General features: G+C 49.2%; 1 protein-coding gene across 1 annotated transcript in view; it reads right to left on the bottom strand.

Moving 5' to 3' along the window:
* LOC138246532 (probable serine/threonine-protein kinase DDB_G0284251) overlaps positions 1–9,696 on the bottom strand; it is a 104,290-nt gene extending 94,594 nt beyond the window's left edge. The window contains exon 1 of the mRNA XM_069201192.1: positions 9,460–9,696. The gene's annotated coding sequence lies outside the window, so the exon portion shown is untranslated. The remainder of the gene's footprint in view (positions 1–9,459) is intronic.
* Between the last annotated feature and the right edge of the window lie 3,305 nt (positions 9,697–13,001).

The raw sequence follows: 13,001 nt of genomic DNA, 5'->3' as shown, positions 1-13,001 counted from the left end.
TGGGCCGGCGGGCGGAAACAATGTTTCCACTCGCCGGCCCAGCAGAATGTTCTTTATGCGGCCGGCGGAGTCTCAAGGGAGCTGGCGGTCAGTGAAATGACCGCCAGAACGAACACGGCAGTAAACACCGCTGTGTTCATAATGACCCCCTTAGTCTTTAATGTTAGCCCTTACTCTGTTAGTCACTCTGTAAACTGTGGGGGTCATTACGACCCCGGCGGTCGGCATTAATATGGGGGTAAGTACTGCCAACAGGCTGGCAGTACTTACCGCCATATTATGATCCGCCAATGTACCACACCGACCGCCACGGCGGTAACAGCCGCCGGGCTGGATATATCCATCTCCAGCCCGGCGGCCGTCACTGTTCCGCCTGCGGGATTATGACCCCACCTACTGCCATGGTTTTCGTGGCTTCCTTAACGCCACAAAAGCCATGGCGGTAGGCACTATCGGTGACAGGGAATTCCTTCCCTGTCACTGATAGGGGTCCTCCCCTCTCCAGTTAGCTCCCCTCCCACCCCTCCACCCTCCTACATTCACGCCCCCTACACACACGCATACAAACACCCATTCCCACATGCATCCACGCATGCATACATTCATTCACACACACATCCGCACTTTCATACATACACACATTCACATAACATACACGCACTCACCCCTCCATACATGCACACACGCATTCAACAAGCAACACACACCCGCATCCACGCACACACATTCACACACCCAACACCTCCCGCCCCCCGTCGGAGACCCGACTTACCTGTGTGCAGGGGGTCCTCCAGCAGGAGACTGGATGGGGTACTGCTGCACCCGCCAGCAGAACACCAACAGGTCGTATTATGGGTCATAATACGGCTGGCGGCAGACTACTGCTGGTGGAAGCAGCACCACCTTACCGCCATCTGCTGGCATGGCCACAGCTGGATTTCTGCCATTCTTCTGTCGGAAGTCCGGCTGTGGTCATAATACGGGGGACGGCTGGTAGCCGCTGTGATGGTATTTTGGCGGCCGTCGCTGTGGCGGTAGGCAGTTCTTATCGCCAATATCATAATGAGGGCCTATGTGTTTAACAGGAGGACTGTCCCCAGTGTCCACATCATGGGTACACAAGTGTGTGACCCCTGGGATCAGGGAGAACAGTGAGGCGAGCTGACCCAACACGTGGCGACAGTCCCTCTGTTGTTCTGGGGTCAGGGAGGGGGAGAGGATCACTCTCTTCAAAGACTCATCTTTTTCTCCAGCAGACAGGAGGTCAGGAAGAGGTTCACTCTCTTCCTCCACCTCATCTGTTGGTAGGAGCATGGACAATTCAGTCCGCTCAAAGTGTGGCTTAAGCCGGTTCACATGCAGGACCCTTAAAGGGTTCCTGGGAGTCCGCAAGTCCACCAGGTAGGTGACTTCACTCTTGTGCTCCACCACCTCAAATGGGCCTGTCCGTTTGTCTTGGAGCACCCTAAGCTCCACTGGCGCCATTACGCACACTTTTTGTCCAGGCTGAAACTCGACCAGAGTGGCATTCTGGTCATACCAGCGTTTTATGTCTTCCTGGCTTGCTTCCAGGTTCTCCTGTGTGAGACCCCTGAAGCGGGCAGTCTGTTTCTCAGAGCCAGCATGTAACTGAATACATCCTAGGGGGGGTTTACTAGGGGCTTTCTCCAAAGCCTCATTGACCAGACTCAAAGGTCCCCTTACAGGGTGACCATACAACAGCTCAAAAGGAATAAATCCAAGCCCTTTTTGAGGACCCTCCCTGTAGGTGAACAGAAGGCACAGCAAGAGGACGTCCCACTTACGCCTCAAGGGCTCTGACAGGCTCATGATCATGTCTTTCAAGGTGCAGTTGAATCTCTCAACCAGACCATTGCTTTGGGGGTGGTAAGGAGTGGTGAACTATCAGATACCACTTCCTTGGGGAACCCCATGCGGGTAAAAAAAACCATCAATACAGGACCCACCGCAAGGGAAATGATTGACCGCAGAGGAATGGCTTCTGGGTACCGGGTGGCATGGTCCACCAAAACCAGGATGAACCTGTTGCCCATGGCTGTCCTGGGATCCAGAGGCCCCACAATGTCGATACTAACCCTTTCAAAGGGGGTAATAACTACAGGAAAAGGTTGGAGGGGAGCTTTATATTTCCCCCCACTCTTGCCACTTGCCTGGCAAGTCTGGCAAGACCTGCAATGAGCATCTGAGTGCCTGCGCATTAGGGCCCAGTAGAAGTGGGTGACAAGCCGTTCAAAGGTCTTGTCCTGCCCCAAATGTCCTGCTAAAGGCACATCATGAGCCAACTCTAGCAGGAAGGCCCTGAAGCACTGGGGTACCACCAGCACACGGGCTGACCCAGGCTCAGAAACCTTAGGCTCACTATACAGGAGGCCGTCATCCCAGCAGATGAGGTGAGACCCTGGCTCCTTGCCAGCCACCTGCCGCAAACCCACTAGAGTAGGGCATGTCTTTTGTGCCTCACAGAATGCCTCCCTTGTGGGTCCCCCTTCCTGCTGCCACTGTGACAGCTCAGGGACCTCCCCTCGTTCAGCCACCTGTTCGCCTGTAGGTTACGGGGCGTCACCCTCAGGCTCCGCCTCCTCCTGGACCATGGGAACTTCTGGGGCCAGTTTCCCACGCCCCCTTCCCTTCCTCTTTTTAGCAGTCCCCCAGGTCATGGTTTCGGGCTCCAGGGGCTCTTGACCACCCTGACAGGCTGCCATTGACATGGTGGATACGCATACACACCCAGGCAGACCCAACATCTCCAAGTGTGACCTGTGTTCCAACTCCTTCCAAGGGGAATCCTCCAGATCATTGCCAAGCAAACAATCTACAGGCATGGTTGGACTCACAGCCACCTTCAAGGAACCCAAGACTCCCTCCTCCCCCAATTCAAAGGGAACCTGCGCCACTCTGCACAGGCGCTCTGGGTTGTCCACTGCAACTACTTGGTAAAGTACCCGGGGATCTATCTGCTCTTCAGACACCAGGTGGCTCCTCACTGTAGTCACACTGGCTCCTGTGTCTCTCAGAGCCCCTACCCTCTGTCTATTGATGGTCACCCACTGCCTGTACTTTTTAGTGTTCTCAGGCACTAGGGTTCTCTGGACCATCTCACTGTCCCCTAGTGGGACAAGGGTCATCTCAGCTGGCTCCCACCGACCTGGAGCCAACTCCTCCCTAAGCGCTACACTAGCCAAACCCTGGGACTGCGCACAAGTGGGTGCAGATATACTCTTGGGGCACTTGGGGTCCCCCCTCACATGACCCACCTGACATGCATAACACCTACGTGGGGGACCTCATTTCATAGGTCTCCCTTTGGAGAACCATGGCTTCTTTTCACTGGGGGTCTGGAAATCCTTACCCTGGCAAATAGGCTGGGGCCCTTTTGAGAACTTACCCTGTTTACCCTTAACCCCCCCTTTCTTCTGAGAGGGACCCTGCCCACGCTTGGTGTGGTCTACCCCATACCTCTTGTGGACCCTGGTGCGCCCCCAGAGGTCCGCTTCATGCACAAGCTTCCTGGGGTCAGTCAGTTTGCTGTCAATTAGGTGCTGGCGCAGCTCTGGAAAACAAACTGTACAAGTGCTCCCAAGCAATCAAATTGTAAAGCCCCTCATACGTTGTCACCTTACTGCCCTTCACCCAACCATGCAGTGACCTGCAGAATGAATCAACACATTCAAACCATGTTTGGGATTCCTTCCTCTTATAGGACCTGAACTTTTCCTTATACCGCTCAGGGGTGAGACCATACCTTGTGAATAGAGCATCCTTCATTACAGAGTAGGTGAGTCCCTGAGGATCCCCTAAGGATGTCAGTCAGAGTATCCCTCCCTTCTACCTCAAAGTGATTCCACAGACCCATCCCCCAAGGAGCTTCAGGGACCAGATTCATATGGAGAGCAGACTCATACCCCTTGAACCACAAGAATAGGTCATCCTCCCTTTTGTAATCCTTCATAAGATCTTTAGGAATGTAAACCCTCCTCTCAGGCTGCACTGTGATATTGCTGCCACCATCTCTACTGGACTGGCTCTTCTGTTCTAGGTCCCTCAAGGTAAGCTCATGAGCCAGCAGTATCTTCTTTTCCTCAATGGCAATAGTTCTCTCTTCCCTCTCTATCTTGAGCTTCTCCAGCTCCAATTGTTATTCCCTCTCTGCATGTAACTCCGTAAGGGTCAGACCCTTGGAGGACATACTGCTACCTGCCCTGGAGACTCTCTCCCTCGACATAACATGCCCACCCACTATACCGTTGTGCATGGATTGCACCTCCTCCTCCTCCACCTCCACTGTGTGCCCCGAAGCTTTTTTGGTTGTTACCCAGTTTCCTCAGTGCCTTCTGCAGCTCCTCCTTCCTGGTGGAGCATTTAATGGGACAAGCAAGGTTTTTGCAGAACTGCTTTAACTGTGCAACTATATAGCTCTCCAGTTTCTCCAAATCAAAAGCAGCTCCAGCTGATGCATCTCCAGACTGAGACATGATGAAGGGTTAAGAGTGCGAAGTTCCAAAGGCAGAAAAACAAGTTCCCAAATGAAGTTCAAAAAAGGTCAATCCGGGGGATCAGAAAAATATGGAAGTAGAACAAAGAGTCCCAAAAGAGAAAAAGCAAAAATCACAAGAAAAGTATTATGTAGTCACATAGTGGTCTGCACTGAAAACAGTAGCGTACACTTAATCACTGTATGTCAAGTACAAATACAAGTCCAATCCGAACCGCTGATCACCAATGGTAGAAATCGGGGCTTTGGTTGGCAGTCAGGTTGCCGCCTCTCCAAGCAAGGACCCTCACTCTAGTCAGCGTAAAGGAGAATCACCTTCAGTTAACCCCCGTTCACCCCTTTGGTAGCTTGGCACGAGCAGGCAGGCTTAACTTCAGAAGCAAGGTGTAAAATACTTGTACCAACACACACAGTAACTCAGTGAAAACACTACAAAATGGCAACACAGGTTTAGAAAAATAGGTAATATTTGTCTAAACAAAACAGGACCAAAATGACAAAAATCCAACATGCACAAGTCAAGTTATGAATTTTTAAAGAACAAGAGACTTAAATCCTTCAGAAAACAGTGAGAACACTGTTAGCGTGAAAAAGTACCTGAGTTGCGTCAAAATAACACCGCATGGGCGAGTGTGTGTCAGAAAAGGCGAGTGATGAGTCGATTTCTCACTTGCAAGCCAGACCGTGCATCGTTCCTCCTCAAGTCGGGTCAACGTGCGTCGTTTTTCCTTTCTGCAGGAGAGCGATGCGTTGATCTGGACAGGCATCCTTGGGTTCAGGCAGGCTTTGCATTGTTTTTCCGCACCCAGCAATGTTGCGTCGAAAATCCGGTTGCACAGTATCACAAAACCACGCTGCGTGGGGTTTGAGTCGTTATCAGCTTCCGTTAGCAGGTGTTGCACGTCGTTTCTCCAGCCACATTACGTCAATCTTCCAGCCGAGATGCAGGTGGAGCGTAGATTTCAGCCGCGAAGCCGGTGGTGTGGCGTTTCTCAGCCGCATCTCGGAAGGTGCGTCGAACATTTCCCCGCACGGCGGTCTGTACGTGGATTTTCAGTCTCTGACTGCCAGCTTTGCCTTTCAAGGGCCCAGGAACTGGATGGGACACCACTTGGCAGGGCAGAGAGTCCAGGTGCTGGCAGGGGAAGTCTTTGATGGCCCTGAGACTTCAACAACAGGAGGCAAGCTCAGGTCAAGCCCTTATAGATTCTTCCCAAGCAGGAATGCACAACAAAGTCCAGTCACAGGCAGGGCAGCACTTCTCCTCAGCTCTTCTGTCCTTGGCAGAGGTTTCTCTTGATTCCAGAAGGGATCTAATTTTCAGGGGTTTGGTTGCTCTTCTTATACCCATTTCTGCCTTTGAAGAAGGCCTACTTCAAAGGAAAGTATCTCTTGTTTGTGAGATCCTGCCTTGCCCAGGCCAGGCCCCAGACACACGCAAGGGGGTTGGAGACTGCATTGTGTGAAAGCAGACACAGCCCTTTCAGGTGCCAGTGACAACCCCTCCCCTCCCTACTAGCACCGATGGCTCATCAGGATATGCAGGCTACACGCCAGCTCCCTTTGAGTCACTGTCTAGAGAGAGGTGAAAACAGTCCAACTGTCAAACTAACCCAGACAGGGAATCCACAAACAGGCAGAGTCACAGAATGGTTTAAGCAAGAAAATGCCTACTTTCTAAAAGTGGCATTTTCAAACACACAATCTCAAAAGCATCCTTGCTAAAAGATGTATGTTTAAATTGTGAGTTCAGAGACCCCAAACTCCACATGTCTATCTGCTCCCAAAGGGAATCTACACTATAATCATATTGAAAGGCAGCCCCCCATGTTAACCTATGAGAGAGATAGGCCTTGCAACAGTGAAAAACGAATTTAGCTGTATTTCACTGTCAGAACATATAAACCACACTATGGCCCTAATTCTGAGTCTGACGGGCGGCGGAGGCCGCCCGCCAGACTTCCCCCCTCCGAAATACCGCTCCGCGGTCGAAAGACCGCGGAGGGTATTCCGAGTTTTCCCCTGGGCTGGCGGGCGGTCTTCGCAAGACCGCCCGCCAGCCCAGGGGAAAACTCCCTTCCCACGATGACGCCGGCTCGTAATAGAGCCGGCGGAGTGGGAAGGTGCGACGGGTGCAGTTGCACCCGTCGCGTATTTCAGTGTCTGCTTTGCAGACACTGAAATACTTTTAGGGGCCCTCTTACGGGGGCCCCTGCCGTGCCCATGCCATAGGCATGGGCACGGCAGGGGCCCCCAGGGGCCCCGTGACTCCCCCTCCCGCCATCCTGTTCCTGGCGGGAGAACCGCCAGGAACTGGATGGCGGGAGGGGGAGTCGGAATCCTCCATGGCTGCGGAGCGCGCTCCGCAGCCATGGAGGATTCCTACGAGCGGCGGAAAGTCAGCGGGAGACCGCTGGCTTTCCGCGTCTGACCGCGGCTAAACCGCCGCGGTCAGAATGCTCGTAGGAGCACCGCCAGCCTGTTGGCGGTGCTCCCGTGGTCGGTGGCCCTGGCGGCCACCGACCGCCAGGGTCGGAATGACCCGCTATATGTCCTACCTTAAACATACAATGCACCCTGCCCATGGGGCTACCTAGGGCCTACCTTAGGGGTGTCTTACATGTAAGAAAAGGGAAGGTTTGGGCCTGGCAAGTGGGAACACTTGCCAAGTCGAATTGGCAGTTTAAAACTGCACACATAGACACTGCAGTGGCACGTCTGACCCGTGTTTACAGGGCTCCTAATGTGGGTGGCACAACCAGTGCTGCAGGCCCACTAGTAGCATTTGATTTACAGGCGCCCTGGGCACCTCTAGTTCACTGTACTAGGGACTTACCAGGAAATCAAATATGCAATCATGGAAATCCAATTACACATACATTTTACATAGGAGCACTTGCACTTTAGCACTGGATAGCAGTGGTAAAGTGCCCAGAGTAACAAAAACAGAGTCCAGCACACATCAACAACCTGGGAAACGGAGGCAAAAAGTTAGGGGAGACCATGCCAAGGATGCCAAGTCTAACACCCCCCCCCCTTAAAAATAAAAAGTGGCGGTCCCCCATCAAAGTTTGGCTGCCTTTGGAGGATTAGCCACATTGCCTGGTCCCAGTCCAGACACTGCAGCTAACCCCTACCATGCACGGCCAAAGCCTGGGCTTGTCTGCATGTGTGGGGTTAGGGGGGTTGGCCACAGGGCCTGGCCAAAGGCCAGCCACTGCATCCAACGCCCACTGCATTTATAATAATAAAATAAAAAAAACTTAGAAATTCACTGAAAAAGACAAAGATTACAAGGGCTTTAGAGGTAGGAAATAGCATTTAAACAAACCTTAGAAAATTACTTAAAAACAAAGGTTACAGGGACATTATAGTTAGGTTCAGAATTTACACACAAAACCATGGAATTTCAGCTGTTACATTTGGAGTTATGTCAAGAAACTATTACTTGTGTCATAAGGTAACTATAACTTGCGACCTCACCATGCACTGCTAATTACCCCACATATTACATCACTCATGACATCTCCTATGACAGCATTGATAATAACAGAGCAACATTTGCTGTAAAATTGTTGATGACAAAACGGTGTATGGGAGGGGCGTGAGTTATAGTGGCCTTAGGGCACGAGTTATAGTTTCTTGACATAACTTCAACTATAACTGGTGTATTTCTATGGTTTTGTGTGTGTAAATTCTCAACCCATAGATAATGTCCCGGTAACCTTTGTATTTTTCAGTGATATCTCAGACATTGCAACGAAGGGTAAGCCCATACATTGTAAAGTCCTGTGGGGTATTAAAATGCGTTGTAAAGGCCAAAGTATTGTAATGCTAGAGGAGTAAAGATCTGCCGTGTAGCATATGATATTCACTGGCAATGTATTATTCCGCCTTTCAGGAAGTGCTTCCATTAGAACAGACGAGGATTATAAAAAATAAACAACTATGCTGATTATCAGGTTCAGTTATTTTTCTCTAACATACATTCTACACAGAAGGCAATTTTTATTTTTTTCAGCATAAACAAAACCAGTAGGACCGGCTTTAATGTGATAAACAACATTTATGCACACAATGCAGGCAAGAAGCATTTGTTATTTACAAATACTATTTTTTTCATTTGTTGGTACACTAAAGTCAGACCTACTGGCTTTGCCAAAGCTCGTGTCTAGTCTCCGAGGCAGCGTGGCTTCTGATCGGTAAAAAGTGGTAGTGCATATTAGCACGTCATGCATCTATCATGTAGAAAACGTGAGTGTTCAATGCATCAGCCACGTTGAAAACAGCGAGGATGTCGATTTTCAGCACCGATTATGCACATGGCCGTCAGCAGTGCTGCTTATCACTCCGCTGCTTTTAGCAATGCTTGTTAAACATTTGTGACGCAGCGGGTGTGTTTCATGCCCTGCTGGCTTCCGGGAAAAGGAAAACTGACAGGCGGCGCTCCCCGCTTCTTGTCTACTCCCGTATGAAGGCACCCCTATGATGACCAGTCGCATCTCCCCCCCAAACTACCCCAGCCTTCAAAGACCACCCCCCTGGTTTGCTGTAATCCACCTCTCCTTCGGCTGCTCATGCAAGTTATAACTCGCAGTAAAAAGTGGCATGCGTGATTATACTGACTGCAGCCCCCCACACGCCCTCCACCCACCAACAGTCCCCCGCAAGCGCATCACTAGCCCTAGTACACGGAAGATGGCGTTTGAGCCAGTAGTGTAACAAAACTTGAAGGGGTCCCCCTGTACAGTCCCAAGAGGAGCCCCCTCCTCTCTGTACACAGGCAGGGGCCTGCCGCCCGTACACAGTGCCTAGGGGGGCTGCTCCTCCTCCCCCCCCCAATCCGCGCTGCGAGTGCCTTTGTTACGCCACTGGTTTGAGCTGATAAATTCGCGACATCCGTGATGCAGAGAATGCCATGCACACGCGTGGAAGGAGTTACTCGCCTGTAGTTACCGGACCTCCCAGCCGGACGCCGAAATGTGACGTGTAGGGAGAGGGCCACAGTGGCAGAAGGCCAGAAGAGATGGGGTCTGAAATGCGAAAAAAAAACTTGATGCCTCCTTTTCTCTGAGGTGCCGATCCCACCTCGCCAGGAAACTGTATTTAAATACCAACTTTCAGTTTCATTTCAGAGATCCGACATCAAGATTGCTGGGCCGCTCTTAAAAAAGGGCGGTGTCTCCAAGCAGCAACCAGTGTTCACACTGTACCGCCCAAGTCGTTGCTTCAAGCTCCTTTTTCATTTGGCAAAAGGTTGCTACTTATTTTTTTAATCCGCATTCTCCATGTAAGGAAAGTGAGACGAGGCCACTTATTGGGTCTGGCTAGACAGAGCTTGGTTCATTAGAGAGCTAATAAGTATGGTGCAAGCTTCACTCACATCAAGAGACCCATTGCAGCGCCAGCATATCCGTGCACACCTCACAAGCACACAATAGGCGCAGCACGTGCAGCAGAGGTGAATCTTCATTCTGGGTTGGTGGGTGGTGGTGGCAGCCCTGCAGTTTTCCACCGTCTGTCTCCATTTGCTGCCCCACTTCAGGTTTTTTCTTTGCATTCTGGGACTTGTAGTCTTGTTTATTCCATTATTAAACTGGTCTACAAATCCCAGAATTATAATGAAAAAAGTCTGGAATGGTGCAGGACATTATTCGTGGTCCTGGAAAATGTGGTAACTATGTGATGTGAAATAATGTAGCAGGTGTAGAGGAAACGTAAGGGTGAGGGGGAGTCGCGTGAGGTGGCAGTTTACAACCTTCAGGAGGACTGACTGCAGAGTGAACTTTTTTTCTTTACTTTGCTCTGTTCCAAGTTTTTGGAACCTCATTACATTAATTAATTACAGTGACTTTCATTGATTTGCCTTTTTATTTATATGTAGTCGCGGTAATATAATGCTTTATTATAGGTAGATAGTGCATTACTAAATATTCAGAGTATGATATTTAGAAAGAAACAATCGTTTTCCAAAAATCTACCAGATAATTCACGTTTCGTTTTGCAACTTTCACCACATATCACAAGGTTCCTTTTCACATAACAATGTTCAGAATCTGTACATAAAATATTTTCACATGCTCTTTAGCAAGATTGAAACTTTATAATTCCAAGAGGGAGCATCACATTTATACACACCACCACAGTTACACACAGTCTAGTGCTTTCTAACAAGCTATCTGCAACACATCTCAGTGAAGAGGGACCTTTCTTCCCAAGCATGACACAGACTGAAAGAGCACTGAATTATGAACAAGTATTTTTGTGTGAGGCAAAAAAGGAAACTACTATTCATGGCAATTTGGTGCTAATGTACTTATTAGCTACAGACCAGAGAATAAAGGACTCCATCATAGACTGATGCCCTAATATTGCCATCTACTATGTTGCCAATGTGTATTTTTTTTCATGTTCTGCATTTATTCTGTTCGCCACAGTTTTCATATCTACAAGCACAATTATTCCTTTGCACCGCACTAGACTAGGGCATCAAACGTCAAAAAAGGCCTCCTATAGTATGGCTTTCTTGTGTGTGTTCATCTTTGGGAAAAGGTGTTCCAGTAAGTTACTTGAAATCAATGGATTCCTTCAGTCTCCACCCAGTACGCATTATCCCCAGGTAAGATGTGGTTAATGAGTGGGTCGTAGACTATCTGTGTTTCTCGCAAAAGTTTGTCCAATCCTGCGCTTGCCAAAGGGCTTCTGAATGTCCAACTGGGCTGTGTTTACAGGCAGACCTGTAAAAAAAATGATCAAGGTGTCCAATGTGGGACTGGCTAGCTGAGTACTTTTAGTGGCCGCACTCCAGTACTTCCCAAGTATTACTAATGGAGAGACATTTTTGGTAATATTGTTTTCCTCCCTCAGTTCAGACAAGTGCTCTGCATCTGTCAAACGATTTGTTAAGTTCTTCAGTAGTAAAAGAATTTCCCTGCTTTTGACTGAATTTCATATTGATCCCGGAATCTCTGTTAAAATGGCAAATGTACAAATGTTGAATCAATATCAGAGGGGGAAGGGTTCCTGGACGTCAGTTACAGTGAATACAGCTGATCACATTGGAAATGTATACTCATGGGTAATGTTTGATCCAGTAGATCCTGTCAGTAAGCGGACATCCTATAATGCATACACACTTGCTCCATTCCCTGCACAATCTATGCTTTATTATTAACAGTATTTATCAAGCACTCGATCACTGATGTTTCTTGGAGCTGAATGATGGCTGAACAGGTTTTTAGAAAAAGCCATTAAGACAAAACTGCCATCAGTCCCTGACAGTGAGTATCAGGTAACCTCGTGTTTGATTTGGGCTCTAGCCTCACCTGTGGGTGTGTCATTTCCTGGGCCCTTCTATTGACATGAGTGAAGTCCTGTACCTGTCCTGTGACCCGGAGGGGGGCGCCAAGTGTCCCCTCATATGACCGACAGTGGACTACTGTCTCTGTTACGCATTTAGCATATAGAGGGGTGTTGGCAGCAAACAGTGCATGAAAATGAGTTGTGACCGGATTTTTTGATTATTAAAATTTCAGCTTCTATGCAATACACTGTGAAGATCTGATCCCTATGCACTAACCTGATTCGAAGTGTGTACTGTGCTTATTTGTGTATGTCGCCTATAAATATGTAAGGAAACAGTCTGTGTGAGTGACTCAGAGTGATGGAGGCGTCCGGGTTCCATTTTGGAAACGCCAGCCCTCTTCTGTGCATAAGAATAAGGTTTTTTTCAGTGGAAGTGACCTGCTGAACTCCTGAAGCTCAAGAGAACACAAAAATGATGACAGAGAAGAAATGGTTCCTTTCGAAATTCGACTAGGTCCTTTTACTGAGAGGGGCTGCTGATCAGTCTTGTGGTAGCATTGCCATTTGGACTGTCTGATGTTCAGAGTGGGGGGTTTAGGTGAGTCTAATAGTTTGTCTCTGCCCTTATCACTGTTCCTTGCAGCTGTTGATAGCAAGGTACAGAAAGCCCTCCTGTCTTGTGTGTGTGTTTTGGATACCCCAGGCTAGAGACTAACTGGCTGTAATGGGCATCATTCTACACATAGGCTGCATCTGAAAATCCACATCTCCTGTCTGCTTCAACCGTATAGAAGTGAAATCCACTGACCTACTTGTTATTGCAGTTCCAAGTTCTCTATAACCAAAGAAGGGAGTGCTCTGCATAGTACTCGGAGGACTGCTATGCAACCTGCACTGGTATTGACCTAACAGCAAGCTTTAGAGAGGTGAATGAACCCAGTCTCTTGCCTTGCTGGAAGATGCTGATCCTCTGATCTGAGGCACCTAGAAGCCAACTTGCTGCTAAGCGAGTAAGCGAAGTAAGCACCTGCCAATGCTGCAAAGGTGTAACTGACCTGGAGGAGCCACAGCTGCTTGATGCCCATTGGTGTGTGAGTCCACCGGCCAAAGGAAGAATGAGCAGAGAGATCTGCTTGAGTTAAAAAGCGTAAGCACCAGTCGCTCTGTGAAAGTGATTTCTAGC

Source organism: Pleurodeles waltl, chromosome 7, assembly GCF_031143425.1.
Source record: "Pleurodeles waltl isolate 20211129_DDA chromosome 7, aPleWal1.hap1.20221129, whole genome shotgun sequence".
NCBI lineage: Eukaryota > Metazoa > Chordata > Amphibia > Caudata > Salamandridae > Pleurodeles > Pleurodeles waltl.
Note: the sequence above shows the minus strand (reverse complement) of the source record. Positions and strands in the feature narration are given on the sequence as shown.